Below are 14,137 nucleotides of genomic sequence, written 5' to 3'. Positions count from 1 at the left end.
ATTTGAAACATACTATCTGTGGAGAATTAGTTACTAGTTAGTACGCACACTATCCTGATGCATACTAACCAGTGCACTAAGAGAAGTATGAGATTTGAGACACAGCACATGTCTTGGGTTCTTCTCGTGTCACTTCCTGGTGTCAGAGGATCAAAATAAATTGTCAGTGTGAGGTGGTTTTCATTCGTTTAGGACCCTAATGGACTGATGGCCGGAGGCCTGATCGATGGATGGAAAGCTGGACGACAGATATGTGAATAAACAGATGCACGTGTGTCAGGCCAGGCTTTTAATAGGTTATTGGCTCGTGATGGAGGTGGACCTGCACATTTTGAGAGCGCAGATCTATAGTGACACTCTTTGTCACCACCAACCCCCAGAAAATAACTTTGGAATATAAAGTTGAATCAATATTGAATCTTGTCTGTCCCGGTTTAAACTTTGACGGGTTTGTCTGCCAAATCGGACACTTTGCTGTCGTCAGTTTGACATCAAACTCTTGTCAAACTGCCATGTGCGGAAGCTTTTGTGCAGCAAGAACAGTTCTTCCATTGTCACATGTGCAGGAATGCATAACTTCAATTTCATAACGTCGTTAGAAATCTATTTTTAACTTTGTCGAAAACTGAGGTTCATGAAGCCAGTTTTAACCTGACAGATGCCATGACTGATCATCATTTTATGTTACACACACTTAATTGTATACAAATAAACCAAAGAATTGATGATAAAAACTAAATATGATTTGAAGGCCAAATAAAGTAAGTAAATAAGCAATTTGTATTTATATAGCGCTTTTCTAGGGTCACAAAGCGCTTAAACAATCAAAACAATATTCAATAAAGTATATATTTTAAAGATCAAGATAAAACTGATAACACAACAGGAGTTCCAGAAAATCAAGGAAAAGCCTGAACAAATAAAAACGTCTTAAGATGTTTCTTGAAGGAGTCAGTAGATCATCAAACACAGATGTTTCTTGAAGGAGTCAGTAGATCATCAAACACAGATGTTTCTTGAAGGAGTCAGTAGATCATCAAACACATATGTTTCTTGAATGAGTCAGTAGATCATCAAACACAGAGATGTTTCTTGAATGAGTCAGTAGATCATCAAACACAGATGTTTCTTGAAGGAGTCAGTAGATCATCAAACACAGATGTTTCTTGAAGCAGTCAGTAGATCATCAAACACAGAGATGTTTCTTGAATGAGTCAGTAGATCATCAAACACAGATGTTTCTTGAAGGAGTCAGTAGATCATCAAACACAGATGTTTCTTGAAGCAGTCAGTAGATCATCAAACACAGATGTTTCTTGAAGGAGTCAGTAGATCATCAAACACACATGTTTCTTGAAGGAGTCAGTAGATCATCAAACACACATGTTTCTTGAAGGAGTCAGTAGATCATCAAACACAGATGTTTCTTGAAGGAGTCAGTAGATCATCAAACACAGATGTTTCTAGAAGGAGTCAGTAGATCATCAAACACAGATGTTTCTTGAAGGAGTCAGTAGATCATCAAACACAGAGATGGTTCCAAAGCTTAGGAGCAACAGTCTGGAAGGATTTCTCTCCTCTGGTCCTGAAACGTGTTCAGGAACCATCAGTAGATGGTAAATATATATATATATTATATTATATATATATATTTAATAATAAAGAAAAGGAATCGATACAGTGCTGTGAAAAGAAAAGGATATATATCTGTATCTGTTATTTTCTCACACCCCTCTGTACATCAACAATTTTAAATCTAATAACAAGTGATTGAAAAATATTTGAATCGTGTTTAATTTTGCAACGACGACAAAGCTATTGTTTATCCTTTTTATCCGAAGTAAGAAGTGTGTTATTGTTGCAGTGTAACACAAAACATTTGGTGGAAATAGAACCTGTGAATCATTCTGTGCTGCACATGGGTCGATTCAACTCAAATCAATCAGATTAAAGGGTTAAATATTGACAGGCATGGTTTATATATATCACTTATATTGTGGAAGGGAAGCAGTGGATTCAAATGGGGTCAAACCATGTCTTCGAATCCAACTCATTTCAGCAAGAATCCGCCAATAAAATGACACTTAACTTCTTCTAATGCAACAAACTTGAAGAGCATGCGCTGCAACTAGGTTATGATGCCACCAGTGATTTATCAAAGAAACATTAGCTTCAGCCTTAACCTCTCAAGAATCCAGAGACTGAGCATAACTTTTAAATTATTGCTCTCAAATCCATCTTTATTTCATGTGTCACGTTATCTTTGGTCACCTTTATTTCCATGTAAAGTTGGAAGGTGCCAACAACCAAAAGAGATAAATAAAAAGGAGAAATTGAGTTTTAAAGCGTCGACTGAAGCTAAATTGTTGATGTATCAAAGATTCACCTTTAAGCTCATCGATCGAATATAAACTGTGAGTTTCAAAAATCCCTGACGACCACATGCAGTTAAATATCTTAACACTTCCAGTCAAACTGAATATTTTCACTAAGAAGAGTCGAAGAAATAAACGGATGCCTATCAGCAGAGTGAGCAGAACAGGGGGAGGTTGTAATGTGGCTCAGGAGGGAGGCAGTAAATCCTCACTTTATGTTCCACCCATGAACCAGTCAAACACTGAGAGCTCCGATATTAACCGGCAGGTCAAACTGGGCGAGAGAAGAAGAACGGGTCATCGGGGAAAGAGGGAGGAGATATGTCTGTCCTGACATCTACCTTGTTATTGTTTCCCCTTTTACTAGTCTGCATTCGACATTTACGACTTTTTCCATCCGTCTTTCTAAAACTCTTAGAGACCAGAGATAGATCCCTTTCGCTGGTCTGTAGAGATAGTAAGTAAGATCTCTAAAGACCACCCCAGACTCTTGAAGACCCAGAGGAAATCCCCCTTGTTACCGTTTAGGGTACGGCTAATGTCGGTTTTTACTCCCACCACCCATGGCCCAGGTTTTCTAGGTTGACAAGTTAAAAATGAAGATATCCATGTTAGATCTCAACTAGGTAGAGCCCAAGCCCAAGTGTAAGTAACCAGCAGACGACACATACAATATGAACCAAACAAAACACTCAAACAATAGTCCAAAACAATACTAAACAAAGAAAACCAGAGACCAAAATCTCTAAAAGTCCAAAAACCAAAACGTCCACCAAACCGGGGAATAAAACAGGACACAAAGGAAACAACAGGGAACCCGGAAAATAAAACAAGGAGGTCAAAACACTCGCTAAAAAACAACAAACTCAAGCACTCAGGCACACGGGCGAAGAGGCAAAAAAGCCAAACTGAAGGAAATTCTTTGGTCTGGTACACAGGTCTGGACTCAGATGGTTGAAGTAGGGATCTTGATGACTCATGTGGTCCAGCTGTGTGCCAGAAGTGGACTGGGGGAATAAAACAGGAAGTGAGAGCACAAAATAAAACCCAAATGAAAGTGAAAACCTGTTGATAATAATGTCGTGGTCTAAGAATAGACTTGTAAACCGCTCAGGTCTCCATGGTCTGGTCTGGGAAGAACCAGAGGGAACTGAAAGCAGCTTGTTTGTGGAGTCACCAGCGAAGACGCAAAAGAGAGGCACGTGACGCTTGTGTCACTGTGTAAATAATACATCAGTCGTATAAGGTTTTGCTCTTATGGCCACATACATATTTCACAGTACCGGCTGTTTCTGGGCGGCAGGAGGGAGCACGCAGCACTCCGGCGCTCACAGGGACGTCAACTCTGGTTTGACATTCGTTCAGCTGTAAGTCGCTTCAGCTTCAGAGCAACAGAAGCTTGTGAAACCAGTCAGTATGATACATCGGGACAGGAAGTGTGGTCCAATCAGACGGTTCGTGGCAGCAGCAGCTATTGTACTCCGGGAGTAAAAACTGTTCAACTCAACATGAATACCATAAACAAATCCCAGCGTATGAACCAGGACTATATAACATATAACACAGTGTTTAATCGTGGCTTTTCTATAAACAGCACTTGCTCTTTTAAACTCTTTTACCCAGATAGAAATGGGAGTTAATCAGTAAAGTCACCCTTAGAAACATGTCCACCTCAAGGCCCGAGCCAAAGAATCTCCATCAGATATTTCCCTAAGGGACTTATGCTGTTTCCTCAAAGCTTTCAATTTAATTAGGGGGGTGGGGGAAGCTTGGTGGCAACACTGCAGTCGTGGACACAGACCACCAGGATATCGTTAGCAATTGAAGAGCGAGAGGACAATCTCAGACCTACTTGAAAAGGAAAGATGATCATTTTGGAACAACCTGAGACGACGAGGTACTGGGATCACAGTGGGGGATGTGGTGGTCCGGTCTCGGATGAATGTTGTGGTGGTCAATAGACTGTTCGCCCCATTTCAGGCTCATTTAAGCCCTTCTGGACTCTACTCAACTCTACTCAGTTTGTGTAAGGGTTCCACCACGACGGTACGTCAAAGTAGATACTGTTTTTGGTACCTACTTGACTGTGGTGCTAATCGAGCTGAGTCGGCACTAAAAAGATCAGAGACCAAACATAAATAAGTTTGTTCATCCTTCCTGTTTCCTGCATCTACATTTGAGTTTCCTGTCTCGAGTCCTGACATGTATGTTGGTTTGGTAGTCCTTGGACGAGATTCAGACCTTTTTTGTGCCTGATAAGTAACATCGCCTTCAAGTTTCTAGCACTTTGTTATGCTGTCTTTCCACCGCGAGTAAGTAGCAGAGACAGTGGAAACACAACACAGTAGAATAGAGTTGAGTAAGGTATGGATGGAACTGAGTCATAGAAAAAGGGCTATAAGAGCTAAAGATTTAGTTGGAAAGCCTGACTGGACTGTAGAGCAGCAGCATGTGCGAGACAAATGGTTGCACCTGACAGTAAAATAATTGGTGTCTTTGTTTGCACAGGTTGATACGACGAAACAGTCCTTTTCCCTCCTCCAGCATTATTCATGATTCGCCTAACAACAGACCAATGACACCACAATCCATCTGTGAGTCCTACACTCAGCAGCAGGTCCTGGAGGTCCTGAGCACACGTGTCCACCCAAAGTAAAACCAAGGACCAAACAATGATTAAGTAAAAGAAAAAATAACCACTTTTCACGAGGAGAAATCACCAGATGAACGTCTCATTCCACGCAGGTACTGAGGGGGAGGACAGATTTCTGAGCCGAGCAGAGATTCAGATGGTGACCCACATAAGCGACGTCCTGATGGCGGCGGGATCTCCTGTTAAGATAACGCTGACAGTAATTATTGGATTATTGAGGAGCGAAGAGGCTGCTGGCCAACCTGAGCCCTTCACACTCATGATCACAATCACAAACATCGATAATCTCGTCCCTCAGCTGCCATCCATTATGCAGCCCCCCGCCCCACCACCACCAGCACCATCACCCCACCTTCGTGCCGGCGCTCCTCAGACTGCTGAGTGGAGGAGGCAGCGCTGCTGGGAATCCCACAGTCACGCGTTATATAACTCATTGCTGCAGTCATGGCGCTCCAGCTGCGACACTGATTAACTGCTGCATGTTCTTCTAAATCCAGACCATCAACCGTCACATGATGACATTTGTTCCCGTTCTATCCACTTAAAACCAAATTAAATTCCTCAGCGTTACTGACACGTCACGTCACATCTGGAGCAGTAATTACCATCTCGGGTCTTTGTTCTCAACGTCTTCAATGACTTCTTTTGTTGACTCGGTTGTTTGGCTGAATCGTTTTCTAAATCGAGGTTCAAACCCGTCACCTCTCAAAGCTTGAGATTTAGAGATTGAGTGAAATGTTCAGGGTCTCCACAAGAGGGTGGAGAGCGTGTGTTGTCAGGCAGAAGTGAGCAAACGATCGGATGCTTCGGAAATTATTTGATTGACAAATATCATCTTTTGATTTTATAAATGTTTTATTTGTGCTACGATGTCCCCTTGAATTATCAAATGAGTTTTGGTAGAGTCTTGAAAAAGAGTTCACGAAGTCTTGACGTGTGACATCATCATGCAGTAACTGACTCGGTTGTTTGGCTCAATCGTTTTCTGAATCGAGGTTCAAACCCGTCACCCCTCAAAGCCTGAGATTTAGAGGTTTAGTGAAATCTTCAGGGTCTCCACAAGAGGGTGGAGATCTTTTGTTTGCATCTTCTTTTAACTTTCCTCCGATGTTCCCTCATATAAAAATGCCCTCATCGAACCCAGATTTGGTCCCATAGATCCGCTACATATAAGGTCTCATTCTCAAGAAACTAAAACAAACAACGATGAGTTACAGACAAAATATATAATAAAAGTACAAACACAGTATAAATCAAAGCAGATTGAAATGTTAAAAAAAAACAGGAACACGTTTTCAGAGTTATTTCAAGTGCCCTTAAAATTGTCATAAAATCCCTCATTAAAATCAAACGAGACAACTTCAGATGCTGTTGTAAAGTGTTCCAGGTTTACGGGGCAGAGTTTGAAAATGTCTTCTTGCCAAGTTCTGTAAGTACTGAAGGAATGAAGGCATGAGAGATATATGATGGCAGAAATCCAAGGATCAGTTAGTAAATGAAGGTGTACCAATGCAGAAGTGGATAATGATGACCAATTGACCAGAGAATACAGAGTACAGTGATGTGTGAGGTGTTTACAGCCAGTTATATGATAGACAACATCTGTAGAGAGTTGACACATTCATTTAAACAATATCAACATGATCAACTACAAGCCGTTTCCTGACATTAAGTGTAAAACATGATTTGTTCCTTAAAGAAGAACCTTAGCCTTAGTTACAACTTCTTTAAAATATTTAAAATATGAGGCTTAGAAGAGAGATCGAAATCAATTAAGAATCCCTAAGTATTTATAAGTGGCCACAAACTCTATAGGGACGCCTTTTGTGGACGTGACGGAAGAGCTGATGACACTTTTTGTTTTTATTTGTTTTCTCAGCATTTAGCACAAGTCTGAGATTGAATAGGTTCGACTGAATAGTGTCCAATGCAGACTGTAGACATTGAAAGACCGAGTTTGCACGACAATAAATCATTGTATCATCTGCATAAAGATGTAAAGATGCATCGGTAATATTATGACCCACATTGTTTACATAGATTGTAAAAAGAGTTGGTCCTAAAACTGAGCCTTGTGGCACTCCATTGATGACATTAACCTGAGGAAAGGTCACCATGCTGCACACGTTGCTTCGACCTGAAAGAAATTCTGAAATTCTGTGTTATAAGATGATCTACGGTGTCAAATGATTTGGACAGATGTATGTTAAGTGCAGCACAGTAGTCTTTGGCATCCACATTTAAAACCTTCATGGAGGCATCTCACTGTGCTGTGATGTTTCCTGAAGCCAGACGGATGCGGAGATAAAATATTCAGAGAACACAAGTTCTCCTTAATCTGATCATTCACCAGCTTTTCAAGAACCTTGGATAAAACGCAGAGTTTGGAAACTGGTCGATAGTTATTTAACAGAGTGGGAACGCCTTTCAGTGAAGGGAGTACAAAAGATGTTTGCCAAACATCAGGAATAATATTTTGTTGTAAGGAGAGATTAAAGATATATGACATTGGTTCAGCTTTAATATGTGCAGCCAGACGCAGAAAGTAAGGGGAGAAGTCGTCAGGGCCTGCAGATTTTTTACGATCTAAAGACTTTAAAAACTTCACTGATGGAAAATTGAGAAAGTGAGAAGGTTATTAGAGGCATGACTGGAGTAGGTGATTTACCACCGAAAACGGTGTCGAACAAGGTGCTGGAGGCAACAAAATGTCTATTGGCACTTTTTTACGACGCCGTTCCAGCCCAACACGACTCAAAACTATTCTGTTGGGCCTTGTTTCCACTGGCACTGCTAACTATTAAGTACTCAATGGTGTACTTATTACACACAAAAGGTGTGGACCTTGTCCACGAATCATAGAACCACTTTCGGTCTCACATACCGAACCCACTTTAAAAAAAATGGTAGGCTAGTTCTTTTGGTTGGGAGTCACACTGATAAGTCTTCAGTGGCGTCCGGCCTATGGTTGTGGTCCGAGCAGTTCCTATCTGATGATGTCACAAATCATCATTAAATCTTTTCATGAGTGAACAAAACTTAATCTGAGCGATTAAAAGACACTTTGAACCACATATTAAACATGTGACCTTCACCAAATGGAAGGTGTCCGGGCTACATGTGACGACGCTGCTGAGTGGTTGAGCCGTGTCCTGTGATTCTTTTTAAATATACGAGACATCAATTCAACAGTTCTACATCATAACCATTGTGTTATCTCAGGGTCAAGGTGAACCAAAGGCCGAAAAACATATGCGTTTGTGGTATCCCTTTTGTTGTCTCTGGTTAACGACCTCCCTGGCTTCCAGAAATACATATGCAGTGGTGGAGGACGTTGACCTTGACCCACAGACAGCAGAGAGGATACCACAAACACATTTGTTTTCGGACCCAACATTTTGCTGGGGTGAAGGTCACGTGCGTTGTCAGGCAGAAGTGAGCAAACGATCGGATGCTTAGGAAATGATTTGATTGATAAATATTAATATAAGATTCTGATCCACAGACCTCAGAGCCCGAGCTGGGGTGTAAGTCTGGATCAGATCACTGATGGAAGGTCTGACCATGAATAGATCTGAAAGTAAGAACCAGAATTTTAAAATGATCCTGAAAGAAACTGGCAGCCAGTGAAGAGATTTAAGGATCAGAGAAATGTGAGTTCTTCTACTAGAGCAGCTCAGAATTCTGGCTTCAGAGTTTTGTATCAAGTGCAGGTGAGACACATCCTTTTTGTTAAGACATGCATGTAGTAACTGCCGGAAATTTTAAGGAGGACGGAAACGGTGGTAAAAAGGACAACGGCTGCTCTAGCTCCGCCCACTGGTGGCGTCTGACTGCAGACCTTAGTCGCTCAGATTGATCCAATCACGAAAATACAAAAATGAAAACGGTGATCCAGGTATTTCTTAAGGCACTTAAATATTTTGACTTCATGGTTTATCATTTAACGTAAACCTCATCAATCTCTTCTGGATTCAAATCCTCGACTCAGCGAGTGTCAGTTTGTCCTCACAAGTGTTTGTAAACTCTTCATCTCCTCTTTGTTGAGCGTAACAAAGGTGGATTATACGTCGGGCTGATATCTCTCCCTCGCAGAGGAAATGTTCCGCCTTTGATAAGCGGCGGTGAAAACGGTGCCGATGTGATTTACAAGCTCCGACAAAAGGTAAAAAGCGAGAACAAGAGCCGTGACCTTGACTGTTACTCTGCAGAAACATTATCATCACCAGCTGTTATTTCTCCGCTCACGATAAAATGAGTAGCAGCAGGAAAGTACTGCTATAATCCTGTTTTTCTCCTGTACCTCCTGAACATGCTCACAGGTTTGTGGTGCCGGGTCTTCCACCAGAACTTTATCATCTAACTCAGGGGTCTTAAACTCAAATGACCGCTGGGGTTCAGGCGATGAAATCATGCTGATAGTGAAGTCTGTGTTTACGGCTTATTTTTTAGTGCTGTAAAAGTCTGTTTTTTGGCCAGTTGTGTACATTCTAGGGGCTGTTTCCCAAATCGCAACTTCTTCACTTAGTATTTTGAGTGCAAAAGTGCGTCCCAATTAGAAGATTCGAAAATGTAGTGCACAATGAGCACTCAATTGGCCAAAAAATTGAGTAGTAGTGACGTAGCTTCTGTTTAGCGTCATCTACTGACGACACGTCTTTGGAGCCGATACCGGCGTAAATGTCTTGAGAAAACACTAATTTAACACAACTTAATAACTTTTATCAATTGGTGAAAACTGTTCTCAAGTGTCTACGATAGTGTTTCAACGACTGGTTGCAATCAGTGTTAAAAAGTAGTAGAAGAAGAAACTGTCGAGTCATTTCCTGTAAGTGTGTAGTGACAGTGTTTGATTTGAGAAAGTAAAACACTGTCCAAATTTGTGCACTGGCCAAGTATGGGCACTATCTTTAAGTGTACTATAAACCAGTGCACTCGGAGAAGTGCGCGATTTGGGACATAGCCCAGGCTTTTCTGCAGCCAGCCTCTAGTGGTCACTCGATGAACTGCAGCTTTTTGCAATTTTGCACTTATCATGTACTGATAAGTGCGTGGATTTCATTCCCTTTCCACATCTTCAGAATTCTGGATTCTTCTCCAGAAAAAAACAAGATAAAAACATGAATTCAAACTGGATTTAAAGTTTCTATTCATTAATTAAAAACAGTCAGAATTTCGGATGGCCCGAGGGGGAGGTTCTGATGATGGGGGTATTGGTCTCAGTAGAGCAGGTTCGGTGGCGCCGGGTGAGGTGCTGGAGGAGCTCGGTCAGGTAGAAAAGGGCAAAGTTGTTTATGGCTTTGAAAGTGGTGAGGAAGTGTATTCACTCTTTTACAGAAAGCCAGTGAAGATGACGGAGGACGGTGTTCTCTGGAGGGTGTGTGGGTGAGCAGACGGGCGGCAGAGTGTTGGACATATAGCAGTTTTTCTAGAGCAGTGAAGGGGAGACAGTACAGGATGCTGCTGCAATAGTCGAGTCTGGTGGTGATAAATGCAGGAATTCGAGAGTTTGTCGAAGGCGTGCTATGTATCAGAGGTGGAAGAAGAATATTTTGGTGATGTGGTTTATGTGTGACTTGAAAGAGAGAACGGGGGTCCATGTGATTTTAAGGTTGATTAGGGGGAGGGAGGGACAGAGTGACCATCAATGGAGAGGGGAAAGTTTGGGAGACATGAAGGATGATTCTTTTATGATTCCTGTTTTATTGCAGTTGAGTTTGAGAAAGTTGTGGTTCATCCAGGATTTATGTCGGTTGGTGAGGGTGGAGAGAACGGCTGGACTGATGGTTTCAATGGTGATGATATAGAGTTGGGTGTCGTCAGCATAGCGGTGGAAGTGAAGTCCATGGTGACGGATAATGTGACGAAGGGGAAGCGGGTAGACTATGAAGGGGATGGGGCCAAGCAATGAGCCTTGGGGGACTCCATGTGAGACAGGTCTTTTGGTTGTTTAAAGCGATATCGTGGAATCTTTAAGACAGGTATGAGTTGAACCAAGAGACGCCGATGGATGGACACGTGGCGAGGATCGAGTGGTTGACGGTGTCGAAAGCAGCGCTGAAAACAGAGGACGATGGAGGATGAGCCGTGATACGTGGAGGGACAAATGTATCAGCATAAAGTCTCAAATGCAACAGACCAGACGTCTCCTGATGAGATCCAAACTCTTAACTTCTCCGCCGGGTCACTCCTGAGAGGAAGCAGCCGGTTCAACAAACGTTCATCCTTTCATCTGTCGCGTCATCGCCGCAGGGCTCCGTCAAGTGTCGAGCTGTGACATCACGTCTGGGCCGAGTCAGAAGTGTTTCCGAGCGAGAGCTGCACCGTCACACAGCTCTGAAGGCAGACGCCAACGAGAGGAGGCGGGAGACGCTGATTTGAATTCTATTCATAAGTCTCTGCTGAGGCCGGTGCGCTGAAGGCGGCGGATGATGATGATGGAATGAAAGAGGGGGAGAAGGTGTAGGAGGAAGAGAGAGGAACAAAGGACGTGTGAGGCGTCTCTGAGGAGGAGGGAAAGCGGGAATTGAACACAGCCTCGGACACTGATGACAGACAGGAGCGAGTGATTGACAGCAGATGCTCGAGTCATTTAGAAGCGACGAGCTGCTGCTGGAGAACAAACTTGCTGGTGACGACAAAAGTTGCATCACAAAGAAGTTAATATTAGCTTCGTGATCGTTTTATGAGTCGAGTCCAACCCTGAACTTCTGAACCTGCCTGAGGACACACGCCCTCTAGTGGACCTAAGTCACCACCTGCAGTGGCGCCAATGTAGAAAACATTGGTCGCAAGTAACGATTCCAGGAAGAGACTACACACTTTTGATGTTGTGTGATATGTGGTGATAATCGTAACACAAATAAAGATTTGATTATGCCTTTCTCAGGAATCTATCCCAGTTGTTCGGGGCGAGAGGCAGGAGACGTCATGAAGTCACCCGCCTTTCTTTAGGCACACAGAGACGCACAACTGACACTCACAGACACACACACACCTATGGACACTTACGAGAGCCAGAGGAACCTTTTTCATGTTATTGGATTGTAGGAAGGAACCAGAGTACCTGGAGTAAACCCGAGCAAAGTTAGAACAAGCTATCAAATTAGCAAACCTTCATGCTAACCACTACACAATGTTGCGCCATCTTTCCCACGACCGATCTAGAAGTCGTCCCTCCAAAGAATCTCACGTGAAAAAAGGAAGAAACATAAGAATTCAACACGAAACTTCTTATTTACGAGACAATGACCAGGACTTGTATCCACGAGGTTGTCTTCTGGTCATCACCAGTAAGAAAGATCAACGGTTACATTGAGATTGTTGCAGCTCAGCGTTTTCTTCAGAACAATCAATGCAGAGTCATCATGTTCAGAGACCTGTCGATCGTAACCTCACTTGTGAACAAGATCTTTCATTTCCTCTACTATGAGAATCAACTTTTGTATGACCTTCAACTGTATTTAACAGGTACATTCATTTATTTGTAACCGCTTATCCCCTTATGGGAGCCGCGAGGGAGACTGGAGCCTATCCCGGTTTCTTCAGGCGAGAGGCAGGGGACACCCTGGACAGGACCCCAGTCTGTCACAGCGCACACAAAGACTCACAAACCGGAGTGCTAACCACTGCGCCACCATGAGCCTTAAAATATTCTTGTATTTACAAGACACATCACAAAAACTGGCCTGTCATTATTGTTGTGTTGTGAAAAGTGTGCGTCTGATGGAGGGCACAGGATTGAGTACGGTGGTTGAGAACACTTGCAGAAGCCACAACACAACAACATTAAGCCACAACGAAATTGCAATTATCACAACACAACAGCAACAGCAACAACAGAACCCACAGAGAAACGAGAGCGTCTGCAATATGAGTCCAAGAAGTACGAGTCTTCTGCCGTGACTTAAAGGTCAACTGATGATAAACTCCAACTTTCTTGACATATTTAAAACGTTGAATTCTTCCTCTTCAAGACGCAGTAAGTTCCACATCATGACCATGTTTTACACTTTATTACTTTATAAAGTTGCTCTGAAATCTGGACGAACGAGAGGTTACGAGAGTCCATTATGATGTAATAATGGCTTCACTCCTCCTCCAGCCAGCTGAATCACGCCCGCTTTGTTTCTACAACGAGTCCCTTGGAGGTGGAGACTTCTGGGATTGATGACGCGCGGTGACTAACCTCCATGTTTGGCGAATCACAGCAGAGTGGGTGTGGTTATGGTCAACAAGATTTCATCTCCGGAAAAACAAAGTGTTTTCAGTGGGCGGAGCTTAAGATCATTTTGTAATGTCAATACATAACATCAAGTTTTCCATGATTTTTATTCTTAATATTTATGGGACCAAAATGAATCATCTGTTCCGTGAACCACGTTCAACGTTCCCGAAAATTCCACCCGATCACATCCTTTTATTTCATCTCATGTTTATTTGTACTGTACACGCAAATATTGACATCAAATTTGTGTCCTGACATCGTCCATGTCACACAAATCAACGTTGGCTCAAAATCCTAATGGAATTCAACCTTTGACCCTGCAGGGCAGCGGCTCGGTGTCGGACATCGGTCGGTTGATGAGTCACGCCGCGGTCGCGTTAATCCGACAATACAGCGTCGGATTCTCGTCTTCGGAGGGAAGTCGGAGGCAAACGTCTGCGGCTCCATTCGTCTTCGGAACAAGACTCTGCTTTAAGCGTAAACGTGATCCATAATTCATTCATCCAATCATTGGCGGCCCGCGGCTCGTTTCCGAGCACGTTGGACCAGATGGTCGAGAGTAATAAACCATCTGCTTCTTCAGGTTGGTATCGGCTCATCTTCCTCTGCTGACCCGCCATTGATTCTGCTCAATAAAACATTCAAACCTCTGGTGTTCAGGAAGAAATACTTAAGCACAAACGTACATCACATTCAGATCGAAACGGATCAAAGGTAGTTTTTCTCTGAATCAAAGATTACAGATTAATATAAACTCACTTCAAGTTAGTAAGTCATTTATATTTGTAGAGCGCTTTTCCAGACCAGGGTCACAAAGCGCTTAAACAATCAAGATAATACTCAATAAAATATATACTTTAAAGATCAATATAACACTGAGAA

The sequence above is a fragment of the Callionymus lyra genome, chromosome 10, assembly GCF_982586985.1.
Source record: "Callionymus lyra chromosome 10, fCalLyr1.hap1.1, whole genome shotgun sequence".
NCBI lineage: Eukaryota > Metazoa > Chordata > Actinopteri > Syngnathiformes > Callionymidae > Callionymus > Callionymus lyra.
The sequence above is the reverse complement of the archived record's forward strand: the minus strand, read 5'-3'. Positions refer to the sequence as shown.